The sequence below is a fragment of the Cupressus sempervirens genome, chromosome 9, assembly GCF_028749045.1.
Source record: "Cupressus sempervirens isolate cs-2001-9-10 chromosome 9, ASM2874904v1, whole genome shotgun sequence".
Taxonomy (NCBI): domain Eukaryota; kingdom Viridiplantae; phylum Streptophyta; class Pinopsida; order Cupressales; family Cupressaceae; genus Cupressus; species Cupressus sempervirens.
The window spans coordinates 498,185,635-498,196,716 of record NC_143126.1 but is presented as its reverse complement, the minus strand read 5'-3'; positions in this window follow the sequence as shown (position 1 = coordinate 498,196,716).

Below are 11,082 nucleotides of genomic sequence, written 5' to 3'. Positions count from 1 at the left end.
GCCGAATGTAAAGCCACACAAAGTATTCAAGCGACAACAACAAAAAATGATACTGAACAATGCGAAAAGATTTAGTATGAATTCACCATAATCTTGCACATGTGAACCTCCTCAAACATCAAAGTAGCTCCATGCCACTGCAATTCCTCTTTAAGACCTTCGCAAACTTGGACACCATACTATCACGTGGACCCGAATCAACAAGATCAAATAGCTTGGTTAGCATACCCATGAGCACTCAGTAAAAACTATGAACAAATAACTTGGCATGAGCCTCTTCCTTGTTAACTCAAAAAACACCTGGCTGGAAGTTGGTCAATACCCCGCTTGGGTTAATTCAATAATCAATATACTAAATAGCTTGGTAATCCTCGAGTAACTCGATCAATAGTAAACCCAAGTTTATTCAGTAAGCATTGAGCCAAGGTTAACTTGCTCAATAATGAACTCGAACTTAGTAAACTCAGTCAATACTGAACTTGGTAAACACTAGGCCAAGAGTAACATGGTCAATACTGAACTCAGTAACAATAATCTAAGAGTAGAACTGAGTCAATACTGAACTCGGTAAACACTAAGCCAAGAGTAACGCAGTCAATACTGAAGTTGGTAACATTAATCCAAGAGTAACTCAGTCAATACTAGCCAACAATAACTAGGTCAATATTGAGCTCAGTAAACATTAAGCCAAGAGTAACTTGGTCAATATTGACGTCGAACTTATATTTTTTGTGCAACCATCATAAAATGATAAAGGGATCAAGCTAGTGTTAAAAGATTTTCTCTTGCTGAATTAAGGTAAATAAAGTGGGAAAGTTGGTAGGAATAAATTTTGAAATACTTGCCTCATTAGTCTTCAAGTCACAACCAATATTAGATAAATTATTTTTAACCTGGTTTCCCTCCCTGAGGGTATGAGAGAAGGACACCCCTTAAATTTATCAATCATTGTCCAAGCTTTTTCTAGAATATAACCAAACTTCTAGTTCTCTTATTTTTTCTTTACACATGAATTAATAACCATTGAAGAATCTCCCTCAATGTGAATATTAACTATGTTTAGGTGAAGTGCAAGTTCTAAACCAAGAAGGAATGCCATGGCTTTAGCTTTATTATTTATACCAACTGGCAATTTTTGAGCCAACATACCTAACACCTGCTCATTATGATATCTTTATACACACTCCAACTCCCGATTCACCAGGATTGCCTCTTGAGCAGCCATCAAAATTTAACTTGCAATCTCCCCTAATAGGAGGGATCCATTTCACAAACTTTCATTAACTTTCTCACAAGGCCCACCAGATGTAATGAATTGATAAGATGGAGAAGGTAAAGAAGTTCATCTATTAGCCAAAGCAATATCCCACCTTGTAACAATTAGATGTTAAGAAGTTCTTTTGATATAGGCTACCACAACTTCCCCTACTGCAACTTCTAATGCTAACAACATAGTTTCCAATGTTGAAGGTTGCTTTCAAAAAATCCTTTTATTCCTCTCCCACCAAATTGCCCAAATAACAATTGCTGGGATACACTTCTAAAAAGTATTATTTATTTATTTTTAAAATTAAATAAAACATATTACTTATTTTCTTATAAGTGGATTTTTAATATTAATATTTTTTAAAACTCTTAATTGAAGACAACTTATTATATATTTATTAATGCACATGGAGGTACAGATTAATAAATATATATATATTTGTGATTTAATTATATTTTAAGAGAAGTTATAGTGGAGTTCACTATGTAATCATCTAGTTATGAATATTGAATATTATGAGAGAAATTATAAATAATTTAAAATTATAAATAATTTAAAATTATAATTATAATTTCAAGTTTGAGTTATTTATAGTTGCATTATGAACTAAAGAAAAATAAAATATAAATATTGGACTTAAATAGAAGTTAAATTAATATTCTACAAATGAAATCGACATTAATATTTAATCTAACAATATATATTTATGTTATTAATTAAGTCATTTACAATTTAAGATTATTTAAATTAATAATATGATAATATTGCATGTCATTTTATATGCACAAAGATATTTGACATTTAAATACTTATTCATTTAAATAAGTATATTAGCTTAGCAATTTTTATAAACATGTATATTATCACTTAATTGCTAAATACATACTTACGACCCAATCTAAACATAGAAAGTAATGGAATTAAACTATATGGCTGAAAACTATATGTTTCTTGATGTTTGTTTAAAGTTTTGTGATATTTATTTTGTGACGGTTTTGTGTGACTTGTGTAGTTGGCTAAACTAGGTGTACACCAAAGACTTTTGAGATTTCTTTTATGATGATTGTTAGATTGGATGTCATGATGTATCTTATGATTCAAATTGAGCTTTATATTTATGAGACTTATTTTGATGAGAATTTATGATGACTTGAGTTTGAGAACCAATGCATTTCAAGTTGCATGTCATGGAACTAAATTCGATTATCAGTGCTTTTATGATATGGGACACGATTTTGGTTTGTGAGGTGCACCCTGTGGGAGTGACTTGTAATGGGGGTCAGGGCTCAAAGTGGCTACCAAGGTAACTCATTGTAAGTTGTGTAATAAGTGATAACATAGTAATTAAAATACTTAGAAACACATTAAAATATAAATAACATTTTTTCCTCACTCATGCTTTGATTGCTTGTATAGGTCGAGGATGGGAATGAGATGATACCTAGTGAAAGGTATGACTAGTTTCCTCATCTTCATGAGATCATATTTAGGTTGTGCATATGTCACATTGAGCGTCCAAGGTCCAGAATGACCTATCTAGGGTAACTCAATGCTTGAGGGTTTGCAGTCTAGTGTGAGATCAACATAGAGTAACTCAAGTAGTTTGACCATGTGATGACACTCCCTAGTATGTAGCCATAGTATCCTCCATAGATTTTATATTTATCTTTGGCAGTGTATTTATTGTGAGTTGTTACTTATTGATTGGGTGCCATTTATTATTGATTGTTGACTTTTATTGAGGATTTAGTTATTCATTGGTGGTGTATTTATTGTTGTATTTATGATTGGTGATTTACTCTCATTGATGACCATTGTTATCTTTTGGTTATTGTTCTTTTGACATTTAGCATTTATTTAGAAGTTTGTATTCTTTCACTAATTATACAAGCTTTGATTTTGATACTTGGTATCTTATTGTTGACTTTGGAAAGTGGGGATTTTGGTATTGGACGATTATCATTTTAACTTTGGTTATCTTTTCTTTATTAGTAGTTGTGTACCCTTGAGGTAGATTAGGTATTAAGATTCCTTGTATAGGATTGATTTTATGATTTTATATCCATATGTTAATCGTACATTATCTCCCATGCATGGTGGAAGTGGGACCTTGATTAGCTGACCACGTGGTGGGGAGGTAGCGACTTCTTACCATTTGGGTCCCCCTTAGATTGGTAGATGTTGGATGTTCATTGATGTAGTTGTATCATTATCATTATCATTTTTATCATAGAGATTTCTATTGAAATGTTGCATTTTGAGATCCTATGGGGTGATGTATTGTAAATCATTATAATTACAATATTATTGTTACATACTCTATGACATGTATACTAGATGTTGTTATTTGGATGGACTTCATTGTATCAATTTTATTTTTACATATTCTCATGAGACTAGGTATATGTTATTTAGTTATGATGTGGACATTGTAGTTAAGATGAAAACTAGTTAATAAAACTTTCTTAAACATGACTCAACATGAAGGAACCCTTGAGCAATGAAAATTGTAATTGTAATAGTTTATGTGTAGTTGATGTGTATGTGTATATTTCTTCCACATTTTTACTTTTATTTTGTATAAACATTTAATAAAAAATAGCTCAATAAACATTGTAATATAATAGGTTAATTTCTCTTCAAATGAGGTGTTACATCTAGTATCAAAGCCTGAGTTTCTACACTGGGAACTATGGGCATATTGTGTGTAATTAGTTAACAAGTAGTTAGACTTGCAAAAAGATTAAACAATAAGACTTATCAATAGAAATATATAGACAAAAAAAATGGAGACAGTAGAACTTTTGAACTATGAAACTTGGATTTGTAACACTTAACTTTTAAAACTCTTGTTTGTGGTTGTACATGTTATCTTTATTATCTCTTATCTTACTTGGATATTTTATTATTAAGATAGTATCATAAAATCTATTTCTTATGCACTTGTTTATGTGACATTGATTTCTAGTTGATGCTTAGACTCATGTGTATTAATTGAATCTTATTGAACATTGTAATATTTAAATTCCACATGATTGTTAGTAAACTAGTGATCGTAATTGCATGGGATAACATAAAATATAATTGTAACAATCATTAATAGTCTATCTATTTTTTTTAAAGTGCATTCTCTAGTGCATCCAGTATACTAGACCCCCGGATGCCATGGAGTAGTTACTCCCTAGAGTATAGATACCTCTAGTCACCTTGTTATGTGAAACATGCTCTTGTGATTTTTTAAAATGATTTTTTCATGTTGTGAGCAAGCTAGCATTTTAATTTTGAACTTTATTATGTGTGGATTAGTCACCTCTCTCTCTCTTTTCACTATCTATTTTCTGACACTGGTCACCCTTGATTTATTGTTGAACATGGGTAAGTGCACAAAGTTGTGGTGCCAAAAGGGGGGTATAAGTGGACACCTTTTTCCTAAAATCAGCAAATTCTGGACTTCAACAAGAATTTGAAGATAGTTACGCTCAAAATTTTAAGATATGACAAAAACAAAAGTCGTAGTCCTTTGAATCTAGTTTCTAAACTACTAATTTTTTTTCAAAATGGTTTAGTTTTAGGTCCTCAAAAAAAGGGGCCACAGAAAGTGGTACTGTTTATTCCAAAAAAACATAACAAAGCGTGGCCCCCCTAAAATTTTAACTTTTTTTTTTGAAATTCTTTAATCGCTCCTGTCAAAAGTTACCTAACACTATGTAGTTTATCCCAAATTTTTTGGGTAATTTTATAATGTGTATTTTTTTTTAATGAATTTTTTAATTAGACCCATCCCAAAAACGTGAAATATCTGTGTGCTCCCCCTAGAAATGATTGAAAACTAATCTAAAATCAAAACTTATTTTTTTCAAAGTGTGTAGAATGGATTCTAGTTTCTAAAAAACTAAGTTGTTACAAAATTTGATGAATGAGCTAAAATCTACAACCCAATTAGTACATGGTGGTTTTTGACAAAAAATGAACATACGTTCAAAAGAAATAGATCTGAAAGACTTAAAATAGTTCAAATTAAAAACAAATTATATGGTTAGATAGCTAACACAGAGACCTATAATGTTATGTAACTTGATCTTATCGATACCCAACCATGAGGAATCTTGAAGGGGAGCACACAAGAAAAATCAATCATTTTTTGTATGTTTTCTGGAAAACACGTCTCAGACCTGTTTATAAACTCCAAACCTTTGGGTTGGATCTCCAAGGCAAAACCAAGCCTTAGGCTTGGTTTTAATGCAAAGCTTTGAATAGTGCGTGCACCCTATAGCGCGTACACGCTATTAAAACGCTATTGAATTCGAGGTAGTGCACACGTGCTATAGTGCACACACACTATTGAGACCTAAATTGCAAACCAAAACCAAGAGAGATCTAGGGGGGTGGGCCGAGGGAACGGCTATTTGTGTGTGTGAGAGAGATAGAGAGAAAGTAGGGGATGGGAGAGGGGAGAGAGGAAGTGAGAAAGAGAGTAGGGGTGGCAGAGAGAGTATAGGATGAGAGATAGAGGAAATGTGAGAGAGTAGGGGTGGCAAAGAGAGTACAAGATGCAAGAGAGAGGAAGTGTGAGAGAGAGAGTAGAGGTGGCAAAGAGAGAGTACGGGATGGGGGAGAGAGATTAAAAGTAGGGGATGGGAGAGAGAGGAAGTGTGAGAAAGAGTACAAGTTGGGAGAGAGAGATTGAGAGTAGGGGATGGGGGAGAGAGAGAGTAGGTGCTGGGAGATGGAGTGGGAGAGGAAGAGTGAGAGAGAGGAGGATGGGAGTGCATGTGTGTGAAAGAGAGAGAGTAGGGAATGGGAGAGGGGGAAGATAGAGTAGCTTGAGAGAGAGTAGGGGATGGAAGAGAGAGTAGGCGATGGGAGAGGGAGTGGGAGAGGGAGAGAGAGAGGGGGGATGGAAATGTGTGTAAGAGAGAAAGAGAGAGTGTGAAAATGTGAGAGAGGGTAGGGGGTAGCAGAGAGAGAGTAGAGAGGGAGAGAGAGAGAGTGAGAGAGAGTGAGAGTAGGAAGTAGGAGAGGGAGAGCGAGTGAGAGAAAAAGTAGAGGATGGGAGAGGAGAGAGTGGGGATGGGTGTGTGTGAAAGAGAGAGAGTAGGGAATGAGAGAGGGGAGAGAGAGATAGAGAGAGTAGGGGATGGGATAGAAAGAGAGTAGACAATGGTAGAGGGAGTGGGAGAGGGAGAGAGAGGGTGGATGGAAGAGAAAGAGATTAGGCAATGACAGAGGGAGTGGGAGAGGGAGAGAGAGGGGGGATGGAAGTGTGTGTAAGAGAGAAAGTAGGGGATGGGAGAGAGTGTGAGAGTTTGAGAGAGATTAGGGGTGGAAAAGAGAGAGAGTGAGAGTAGGGGATGGGAGAGAGAGAGAGAGAGAGAGAGAGAGAGAGATAGTAGGCGATGGGAGAGGGAGTGGGACGGAGAGAGAGGGGGAATGGAAGTGTGTAAGAGAGATAGAGTTGGGGATGGGAGAGAGTAGGCAATGGGAGAGGGAGTGAGAGAGAGAGAGAGGGGGGGGGAATGGGAATGTGTATAAGAGAGATAGAGTAGGGGATGGGAGAGAGTGTGAGAGTTTGAGAGAGAGTAGGGGGTGGTAGAGAGCTTTTACAGGATGGGGGTGAGAGAGAGAGAGAGTAGGGGATGGGAGAGAGTGTGAGAGAGAGTAGGGGATGGAAGAGAGAGAGTGAGAGTAGGGGATGGGAGAGAGAAAGTAAAGAGGGAAAGAGAGTACTTGAGAGAGAGAGAGATAGTAGGTGGTGCAAGAGGGAGTGGGAGAGGGAGAGAGAGGGGGGATGGGAGTGTGTGTGACAAATCTAGAGAGTAGGGGATGGGAGAGGAGAGAGAGAGGGAGGGATGAGAGTGTGTGTCTATGAAAGAGAGAGAGTAGGGGATGGGAGAGGGGAGAGAGAGAGTAGGGGATGGGGGAGAGAAAGGAGGCAGTGGGAGAGGGAGTGGGAGAGGGAGAGAGAGAGGGGGAATGGGAATGTGTGTAAGAGAGATAGAGTAGGGGATGGGAGAGAGTGTGAGAGAGAGTAGGTGGTGGCGGCGAGAGCTCGTACGGGATGGGAGAGAGAGAGAGTGAGATTAGGGGATGGGAGTTTGTGAGAGAGTAGGGGATGGGAGAGAGAGAGAGTGAGAGTAAGGGATGGGATGGGAGAGAGAGAGAGAGTAGAGAGGGAGAGAGAGAACTTGAGAGAGAGATCTAGCAGGCGGTAGGAGAGGGAGAGGGAGAGAGATAGGGGGGATGGGAGTGTGCATGATAGATGTAGAGAGTAGGGGATGGGAGAGAAGAGAGTGGGGGGATAAGAGTGTGTGTGTCTGTGAAAGAGAGAGAGTAGGGGATGGGAGAGAGTGTGAGAGTGTGAGAGAGTAGGGGGTGGCAGAGAGAGAGTACAGGATGGGAAAGAGTGTGAGAGAGAGTAGGAGGTGGCAGAGAGAGAGAGTACGAGATGAGAGAGACAGAGTGAAAGGATGAGAGAGAGTGTCAGAGAGAGTAGGGGATGGGAGAGAGTGTGAGAGAGAGTTGGGGATTGGAGAGAGAGAGAGAGAGTAAGAGTAGGGGATGGGAGAGAGAGAGAGTAGAGAGGGAGAGAGAGAACTTGAGAGAGAGAGAGATAGTAGGTGGTGGGAGAGGGAGTGGGAGAGGAGGAGAGAGAGGGATGGGAGTGCGTGTGAGCGATCTAGAGAGTAAGGGATGGGAGAGGGGAGAGAGAGAGGGGGATGGGAGTGTGTATATGCAAAAGAGAGAGTTTAGGGGATGGGATAGGGGAGAGAGAGTAGCCCAAGAGAGAGAGAGTAGCGGATGGGAGAGAGGGGCGGATGGGAGTGTGTGTAAGAGAGAGTAGGGGATGGGAGAGAGTGTGTGAGAGAGTAGGAGGTGGAAAAGAGAGAGCATGGGATGGGGGAGAGAGAGAGAGAGTAGGGGATGGGAGAGAGTGTGAGAGAGAGAGTAGGAGATGGGAGAGAGTGTGAGAGAGTAGGGAGAGGGAGATAGAGAGAGGGGGATAGGAGTGCATGTGACAAATCTAGAGAGTAGGGGATGAGAGAGAAGAGAGAGGGGGGATGGGAGTGTGTGTGTGTGTGTGTGTGTGTGTGTGTCTTTGAAAGAGAGAGAGAGTAGGGGATGGGAGAGAGTGTAAGAGTGTGAGAGAGAGTAGGGGGTGGCAAAGAGAGAGTACGAGATGGGAGAGACAGAGTGAAAGGATGGGAAAGAGTGTGAGAGAGAGTAGGAGGTGGCAGAGAGAGAGAGAGTACGAGATGAGAGAGATAGAGTGAAAGGATGAGAGAGAGTGTGAGAGAGAGTTGGGGATGGGAGAGAGTGTGAGAGAGAGTTGGGGATTGGAGAGAGAGAGTAAGAGTAGGGGATGGGAGAGAGAGAGTAGAGAGGGAGAGAGAGAGAGAGATAGTAGGTGGTGGGAGAGGGGAGAGAGAGAGAGAGAAGCCCAAGAGAGAGAGAGAGAGAGAGTAGTGGATGGGAGAGAGGGGCGGATGGGAGTGTGTGGGAGAGAGAGTAGGGGATGGGAGAGAGTGTGAGAGAGAGTAGGAGGTGGAAGAGAGAGAATGAGATGGGAGAGAGAGAGAGTGAGAGTAGGGGATGGGAGAGAGTGTGTGTGTGAGAGAGTAGGGGATGGGAGAGGAGAGAGAGAGGGGGATGGGAGTGTGTATCTGTAAAAGAGAGAGTTTAGGGGATGGGAGAGAGAGAGTAGCATATGTGAGAGTGTGAGACAGAGTAGGGAGATGGGGGAGAGAGAGAGAGAGAGTAAGAAGTGGGAGAGGGAGGATGGGAGTGTCTGTGAGAGATCTAAAGAGTAGGGGATGGGAGAGGAGAGAGGGTGAGAGAGATAGAGAGAGTAGGCGGTGGGAGAGGGAGAGCGAGAGAGAGTAAAGGATGGGAGAGAGGAGAGAGAGAGAGTGTAGGGGATGGGAGAGGGGAGAGAGAGTAGGAAGAGAGAGAGAGTAGGGAGAGAGAGAGAGTAGGGAGGGTGGAGAGTGATGTGTTCTCACATAGTGCGTATGTGCTATAGCGCGTACGCACTATGTGAAATCACCTAAAAATGGTCAAAAAGAAACTTTGGGGCCTGTTTCATTCATTCTCTACTTTTGTTCTGTTCTGCACTCTGTTATCCCGACAGAAGTTGCGGGTTTCAACACAGCAAACACTCTTTCAAGGTGGCAAACACTATTTCAAGCTAACAAACCCTATTTCAAGGTGGCAAACACTTTTGGAAGCTAGCAAACACCAAATTCAATCATTGGATACACAATTTGAAGACTTTTTGAATATTCCTTGTATAGAAAAGGTTAGTGAAATCTATTTTAAATATTGTTTGTTGATATATAGATACAAATTTGATTATAATTTGACATGTTGTTTAATATATAGTGAATTCATTGAAATTTGTATGTTTCAGTGAAATGTTATTTCGAAATGGTTAGAAATTTGACAAGTCGTTTTATATATATATTGTGTATTCATTCAAATAATTATAATTTTTATATGTATTTGAATAATTTGTAATTTACACATTTTATGTAATTCAAATGTTTGAATAATTTGACATGTAGAAATCATCATCATGCCAAGGAAGAAACCAAAAAATCAAACAAATGAAGATAGGGAGAGAGATTTGGCAATTAAAAGAGATAAAATGAAATTACTACGTGAGCAAAGAAAATTGCAAAGCAATAATGAAGAATTGACTTTCGAAGAGGATCAAGAACCACTGATACCAAGAAACAAAGAGGAAGAATTGGAAAGACAAAGAGAATGAATAAGACTGTTACGCTCAAGAAGACAATTGAATTGTGAAGGTACACCATCTTCTAATGTTGGAGTCATATTGTCCGCTACACCATCTTCTAATGTTGAAGTCATATCATCCTCTCATGTTGAAGAGACACCGATTTGTAGATCCGACGATATACACACTCCATCATGTCATGTTGAAGGCACAACATCAACACATCAAGTAGGTGATATTCCATCTTTTGCATCTTATTGCCAAGGCACATCATCTTCGGTTCAAGGTATGCAATACACTCAACCTTATGTTGATGTTAAAAATGTTGAGAGAATTGAAGAGATTATAAAACCTTCTAGAATTCATTTTAGAAGACCAAAATATTTGATTGATATTGATAGTAACATTTTGAAATCAATGCTTGACAAGATTAGCAAGCGTACTTGTCAAAGAAAAGTTAATCGTATGTGGAGATTATTTTTTAATGAATTAAATATTATAGGATGATGAGGAATTTAAAATTTAGGCCTATCATGAAGATTCTTGGGCTAAGAACGATGGATGATTCAAATGAAAAAAACATTGTAAAGAATCTAATGAATGCTTATGACAAAGTGGGTTCTAAATCATGCACCAAAGATAGTAATATCGCAAGATGAGTACTTACATAAAAAATAGTAAGTAGCCAAATGAAGAAAGCTCGACTCATGAGAAAGACAAGAAAAACATTAAAAATTGGTAGAGGTACTCTAAGGAGAGCTATGCTAAGGCGTGAGAGATTGGAAGATCCAACAAAAAATGAGTTATGGACATTTAGCGGTAGACTACCGCGAAAGGATAAAGAAATTAGTGAAGCCTTGAAATCATTGATCGAAGATTTTTGGAAAAATAACACACGTGTTTCCCCTAATCAAAGAGATTTTGTAAGAAGGAGGATTGGTAGCCAAAATCACGAGCCACATGCGAAACATTTTTTGGACACAACTCAGACACTATTTTTTGCAAAATTTATTGGTATGTATTCTCAAATTTGAATAAGTCAAAGATTTTTTGAGATGGGTAAACCTTTTTATGTGAA